Source organism: Lissotriton helveticus, chromosome 2_1 (genome assembly GCF_964261635.1).
Source record: "Lissotriton helveticus chromosome 2_1, aLisHel1.1, whole genome shotgun sequence".
Taxonomy (NCBI): Eukaryota; Metazoa; Chordata; class Amphibia; order Caudata; family Salamandridae; genus Lissotriton; species Lissotriton helveticus.
Genome location: NC_136059.1, coordinates 1,182,801,260 through 1,182,808,737, shown reverse-complemented (window position 1 = coordinate 1,182,808,737; position 7,478 = coordinate 1,182,801,260). Strand labels below are relative to the sequence as shown.

At 46.5% G+C, this 7,478-nt stretch overlaps 1 protein-coding gene across 1 annotated transcript in view; it reads left to right on the top strand.

Annotated features, from left to right (window-relative positions):
- The first annotated feature begins 4,609 nt into the window (after positions 1–4,609).
- AMBN (ameloblastin) overlaps positions 4,610–7,478 on the top strand; it is a 64,968-nt gene continuing 62,099 nt past the window's right edge. Inside the window, exon 1 of the mRNA XM_078677467.1 lies at positions 4,610–4,674. The gene's annotated coding sequence lies outside the window, so the exon portion shown is untranslated. The remainder of the gene's footprint in view (positions 4,675–7,478) is intronic.

Sequence of the window (7,478 nt, the reverse complement as noted above, 5' to 3'; positions counted from 1 at the left end):
GGGAGGGGGTGGCGGGCATCCCGGCCATATGGAAAAGGGGCGACCGCTCGGTCCCCCCCGAACGTATGGATGGGTGCCCCGAACCTCCCGGGAAACCATTTTGGGCGGGGTGGGCGTAGCCCGGCTGGTATGCCCGAAGTGGCGTAGCCGGGGCGCGCCTTCCCCCGCCCGAGAGAGGTTGTCCTAGACACCTCAACGGAAGACCACGCCCCGTAGGCGTATCGGGGACGGGTACACGCCCTCCCGCAGAAGGATAAAGGAGCGGGAACCCAGGAAATCGTCCTCTTGTTCCTCGGATCGGAAGGCTGCACCCACTCGTTGCTCGTGAGCCCTCGACGGAACAAGCAGCAATTTTGACCCACCCACCAGCCCCTGATAGCAAGTGTTTGGAGGAAATAAAGTTTTTATGGGTGATGGAAGTATAGGCCTTTTTTCCTTGGTGAGAGAATGAGGGAACGTTGAGAATAAAGATTTAATTTTTGCATTGCAGAAATGTCTTCTTGCAGGAAAGAGCAGTTGATAACACAGTAAGATGATGTGGGATTTTCTTTCCTTAGTAGGTAAACAACTGTCGTATTTATTTGTCGGGCGGTAAGGTCATGATCGGTGAGCAGTAATATCAAGGTCCCTAGAGTGGGGCACCACCCACAATGGATGGGAGCGCCCGGGGGAAGACGGCCATTGGCCCCTTCCACGGGGAGGCGGCACCCACTAAGGATGGGGCGCCTATGGGGAGATGGCCATGGGCCCCTCCCAGGGGGGAGGCAGTTAGATGCCCCTCCTACTAACTTCCCGGGGGCCGGATATCCGCGACGGCGGATAGAGAGTGTGGGGATGGGGGGAGAGTCCACGCTGTCCTTCCTACAGAGACCTCATACGGGAACTCGGACGACCCTTAAGATGGCGTCGGGTAGTAAGGGGGCCCCCACCACGACAAGGGAAGTCACAGTTGGCAATGAGGGTAGAGCCCTCTGCGCATGCGCCGCTCACACAGTGAGGGCGGGAGTCTGGTAGTAGGGATCTGACACCGGTTAAGACCTTGCCGTTGGCCCTTAATGCTAGGATGTACAATTTGAGTTAGAGTGTATGCATTTTCAGGATGTTAGCCAAAAGTACATGACTGCATCGAAATGTAATAAATGACAAATTGTACATAATGCATAATGATGAAACTTTTATTTAATGTTTTAAATTTTGTTTCATATTTTAATAAATACGGCCGGGAGGGTGACTCCCTCCCGCCTTCCAAAAGTTCAACTATTGTCCGACTTCCCATCCTTGGGGATATGTGTTGGGAGGGGGTGGCGGGCATCCCGGCCATATCAATATTCTGAATGGAGGAGGTCAGGACATTCAAGTAATTTGAAACTCAATAGGCTAAGGTTACCGCCCCCTCCCCCCAACAGGGACCTAGTGGCATATTCACAACAGAATGGCAGTGCGCCTTGTTATGCCACAATTGGAAAAGCTGCGTCCTGACATTCTGAAAATGCAGGGATGCGCAGTATTTACAATAATATGGCGCACTCCTGCATTTCCCACAGTGCTGGTGCTTAGTTTAGCTGCCTTGCACCAACGCAGGCACCCTTGCACCATAATGCAAGGTTTCCTGCATTGCAGGAAGTGAGTGTTTATGTGCAGGAAGGTGACCCTTTCTGCGCATAAACAATCACTAATGGTGATTTGTAAATTCTATATGTGCTGCAGAATATAGCACACATAGAACAATTGTAAAAATGAACACTTAGGTAACTGTTAGAAATGCGGTCCTATGAAAAAAGAAGAAATATGCAAACCCCAGATAGAAATTCATAGGCAAATCATTTATTAGTACAATTACATCATCGATATATAATCAATAAATACATTATACAGAATTATCTGTGAAAGATTACTTTAAAACCACGTTGTATTAACATCTATGACCTAATTTCTCTAGCCTAAAGGCTCCTTCATACTCACTCCGACACTCATCCTGTTTTTTTAGACTAGTTTGTAATGCTTGTATTACATGGATTAACCTACAGAGACAAAAATGTTTTCGTTTTTTTAGGCATTGTTATTTTGCAGGTATTTCCATATAGTCTCTATAATTCAATACATAAATTGATTAAAAATCCTCACTGATTAAAGAATCTCAAACATTGTTTTCATTGGGTCCTTGTAGTTTACAGACCTAGGGGGCGATTAGGAGGAGGAGGGAACGTCAGCAGGGGCTGCGGCGTTCCCTCCGAGCAGATTAGGATGTGACCACCAGGGTGGCGGTCACATCCTCTATCTTTAACATTGCAGCGGGTGCAGCTTCAAGATGCACCCGCCGCAAGGTTAAAAATGCATGAATCGCATTTGCATGCACAAAGCGGCAGGCACCGCGCAGTGCCTGCTGCTGTGTGCACGCAAATGCAGGGGGGTACCATAGGTACCCCCATGTGCACCCCCACCCCCCTTTCACCCAGGGGGCCCGCAACGGGCCCCCCAAAGTGCAAGTCCGTATGCTTTTCCACAGCGGAAAAGACGCCGCGGAAAAGCATATCTTTACCACCATCCTAATATGGCAGGCGGTGTCTGATAGACACCACCAGCCATGTTAGAGCTTTTCCGCCGTGGTCGGAAGGCAACCGCGGCGGAAAAGCTGCGGACGGAATTCTAGACCCACCAGCCATCCTAATATGGCGGTGGGTCTTTGGAGGCTCCGCAGTGGTTTTTCTGCATCCTCCGGGCCGGCGGTGGCTTCCGCCGGCCCGGGGGATGCGGAAAAACCGCAATCATAATCGGCCCCTAAATGTGGAGTCAATGGATCTGTGGAATTTTATACAATACAACTAAGTGTGGTCAGAGCACATATCTATGTAGAATGGCTAGAAGAAAATATCAGTAGCATGGCTTAAGAATTGTGTCCTACGTGTGATTTGGCTATACAGCCTTCATCAGGAAGCCATGGAAATTGAAACCTTGCGAGTACACGTTGTGCAGAATGTTGGCAGATTATGGTCCAAAGACTACACCCTAAGTTTGTAATATTGCAGATGTCACGTTTGATAGCAGGACCACTGGGGATGGGAAAAGTGTGTCTGAAGACATCCACTGAAAATTGCAGAGGGGTGCTTATTGACAGGATGTGGGTCCGGATGATGAAGCTTTGGGGCCAATGCCCACTGTAGACCGGATAAGGTTCTCCCAAGTTTCAGGGACAGCCTGGCGGGGTCATCCGCTCATCTGTTCCTTTGATTGTGGATTAAAAAACGGTAGACATGCTGGCAAACCGGCCAAAGAGAGCCCACACAGAAACAGCAAAAAACTAGGAAAAATTTATCATTTCTCCTCGTTTCACTAGCTTAATACCAAGTTTTCCCTGGTCTCATTTTTGGGGCTGAACCATATTTACGCCAGCCTTGTAAACATGGAGAAGCACCAAAAAGCAATGGGTGTTGTGATGGAATGCCCGCCACAACACCCATTACCCGCCAAGTTCACGTTAAGTGCTGCGTGAAAGTGGGCCTTATTCACAAGGGGACATTAATGCAGCCTTGTAAATAAGGTGAAGGGTTTATCGCCACAGGAGCGTCATTATGTGATGTTCCTGTGGCATTAAGCCCTTGTAAATATGCCCTCTAGTGCTTAACTTGTGTCCATGGTTGAAAGTGGTGGGCACCAGTGCACATTTTTGTGAGCAAGCGCTTATTTTTCCTTATTTTATTTTGCCCCATAGCAAGAGAGAGAAAAGCAGAAAAGGAGCAAATAAAGAGTAGGGGAAATATTGGAAAACAGGGCCAAGGGAGAAAGCAGGGATAAAAAAGAACATACACCAGTGAATTCAAGAGCTAGGAAGTGTATGGTGGTGGGAGAAAGAGGCTTGAGTTGTCTTCTAAACCAGTCACCCCTGGCATTTGCCACCTTCTGTCTGTATTTAGCAGCATTTGCATTCGACAAGGGGGTGCCGGGCTCCATAGACAAACTTTGAGCCGGTCTATTTGTTATTGTTTTATTTATTTATTTATGTATTTATTTATTTACTAATCTATGTATGTATGTGTGTATGTATGTATACATTTTCCAATTTAAGTCCTGGGACCCAGAAGGGTTTTTCACACGATCCTTTGGAGGGTCTAATCGTGCCCTCCACCCCACAGTGGGCAAGTCCATCTGAGTCCTGGTGCAGCTCTTAGTCACAGGTGTGGTGAGGACACATGGCGGTGAGGAATGTGCCCAGCATGGCACACCAGAGAGCCAGGTGGTCGTTCAGAATCTGGGTCTCTATTACGCCGTCTATTGTGCGTTGCCTCCCCACAAGTACGCGCCACGGGAAGGGGGGCTGCTCTGTGGAACTGAGGCCAGGTCCATCACGAGCCAGTGACGTAGCTGTCTGGCGTGATTGTGTTAGCGTGCTGCATTTCCTCACTTGGAGGAAAGTGTATCCTCTAAACACCGGTTAGAGTGTACAATTACAAATAATGAAGCGGTATGTGCACGTTTCTGTGCCATAAAGGAAACCTCGGAACTAATTATGTTGCACAGACATGTTCCTCCTTAATGACAATTGATGGATCAGCAAATCCGAAAGGGTTTAAAACCTACAAGGGGAAGGAAAGTTAACAGACTGAACACACACCCCTGCTATGCTGGGAGTCTTCTGAGGTGCGCGCCGGACCCTTGGAGGAAGAGTGGGCTCACGAGGTACTTTCACTGTTTTCACGTGCATGTTTTGTTTTTTTGTAAGGCTAAATGTTGCTGTCAGGGCCCGTGCGGCCCTGCAGCTCAGGTGGAGGCCACAACCTCCAGTGGGCCACCAAGTTTTCAAGGGGTGCCCCATTCGGCCTAATGCCGGTGCATATCTGTGAGATACGGGAGGCTCGGGGGCCTCACCACTTTCTACAGAGGAACCCCGTCATTTTGTGTTACATCATTGGATGTTGGTGAGTGGTGAGTACCAGGCAGAGGTGAGAAAGGAGTGAACACGAGTTTGACATTAGCAGGTGGCATTGTTAGAATACAATCTATTTTCTACAGTTTAGTATTTTACATCCATATGATTTTTATCATAGTAGTCTGACAGAATAGGGCCAAGGAAATTACTGGGGCATATTAGCAAAAACCTCGTTAAAATTATCGTCGTTTTAGCGGCAGGAAACTGCCGCTAAAACGGCGATAATGGGCTTGCTAATATGCATTATAGAATTCCAATAGAAGCCCAGGTTAGATGTGCAGGACATCTAACCTGGGCTTCTACTGGAATTCTATAACGCATATCAGCAAGCCCATTATCGCCGTATTAGCGGCAGTTTAGTGCCGCTAAAACGGCGATAATTTTAACGAGGTTCTTGCTAATCAATCAATCAATCAATCAAAGCATTTATATAGCGCGCTACTCACCCGGAGGGTCTCAAGGCGCTGGGGGGAGGGGGTCCGCTACTGCTCGAACAGCCAGGTCTTGAGCTGCTTCCTGAAGGCGAGGGGTCCTGGGTCAGGCGGAGGTGGGTCGGAAGGGAGTTCCAAGTCTTGGCGGCCAGGTGGGAGAAGGACCTTCCTCCTGTGGTGGCTCTTCGGATGCGGGGGACGGCGGCGAGGGCGTGGTTGGTCGATCGAAGCTGGCGTTTGGGAACGTAGAAGTTGAGGCAGCTGTTGAGGTACTAAGTCTAATATGTCTCATGGTTCCATATTGCCAATAAGGAACATGTATTGTTCCCCAACTGTCTTGATAAGCATCTCTCATTCAAACTTTTTAGAAGTGTTATGTTTCTGTGGCTCAGAACCGTTTGTTTATTATGAATGGAATTTTTTTTAAGTCAGAAGCCTTGTCCAACTATTTTACAAAAGTTCTTATTAAAATGTAAGAACTTAAAAACAGTTGGAGTGTTTGATAACCTGATATGATACTTTTGTAACTTTATCATCACTTTTTCAAATGATTTCAAATGTAAAAAGATAGGAACCAAGGCCAACTGTGTTTCTTTAAATTCCAAGTTTAGTTTATTTGATTAATTCACTTTTGAAACCGTTTAACAAACAAGCAGACTTTTTATGCTATGAATGCATAAACATCTTTTTGTCTAACTACTGAAAGGAAAAACTCCCCCATGTTATGTTATGTTATGTGAAGTTGTAGAGCGTGGCTAATCACTCGTGAGGGTTTCCAGACACTAACCCATGGCGAGAGAATTTGTTTTTACATAAATTCCATTTTGCTCCAAGGTCTAGGTTTGCAAAGTTTACCGTTGATAGTTAGAAATGGGAAATTTTTCCCACATTTAGAATAGTATGAAATCTAAAAATGATGATCTTTAGTGCAAGCCCCCTAACATTACCGGCCCATGTCCCCAAAGGTGTGCTCAGATGATGAGTAGATGCTACAGTGCAGGTCTGCTTGAGGGAAAGAAGGATACCACCTTTCAATTTAAAACCTCCTAACCTCACTCTGTCCTATAAGAAATATACAAGTTCAATATCGATTTATTTATTTAATTCTTTGGCATAACACCAGCACGTCACTTCTGAGCTACTTTTTTAAGCAGTGGGAAGCATGTCTGCTATGAATGCTTTCTCTTGGGCTTCGTACGTTGTTCAGTGATGTTGTTAAGTCTGATTTGGATGAGTTCCTATCATCCTTTGACGGACCTGGAGCTTCAAGGCTAGCCCAAGGACCGTAATTTGCAGGCTCTTCTTGACATGCAAAAACTTTAGGGGGAGGTCAGAAATCATTCCTGGGAATGGGAATTCCTAATTATATTAAAGTTGAGCAGGAGCTCTTCCAAGTACATGATTGTTGTGAAATGGACATCTCGGAAGGGTCAACCCAAACGTTTTGCCTTCCTCCTCCTATTTTTCTGACCTTTGTATTGGCCTAAGGACTCTGAGCACTTTACCACTGCTGACCTGTGCTAAAGTGCATGTGCTTCTCCACTAAACATGGTAACATTGGTGTATACACAATTGACCTATTTAGTTTACTTGTAAGTCCCTTGCAAAGTGGTGTACCATATATCCAGGGCTTGAAACCTTAATGCTACTAGTGAGCTTGCAGCACTGATTGTGCCACCCACACAAGTAGTCTTTCAAACCTGTCCCAGGCCTGCCATTGCAGGGCTTGTGTGAGCAGTTTACTGCCACTTCGACTTGGCATTTAAAACGAGTTGCCAAGTCTTAAACAATTTTTTTTAACCCATAACTCACCCCTAAGGTAGGCACTACGTAGCCCTAAGGACAGGGTGCTCTGTAAGTAAAGGTAGGACATTTACTTTTAAGTTTTGTATGTCCTGGTAGTGACAAACACCTAATGTTGTTTTTCACTACCATGAGGCTAACTCCTGTTGTACGTTAGCATTAGGAATTCCTTAATACACTTTTAAGCTGTAATTCCTGATTGGAAAAGAGCAGCTGTATCTTGTCTTATATCTTAGGAATGTTAACCCGTTTGCTGCTTCGAACGTTCAGCGCCAGTGCTGAACATTCAGAGAAACGGGTGCGGCCGCATCGGCCGTTGG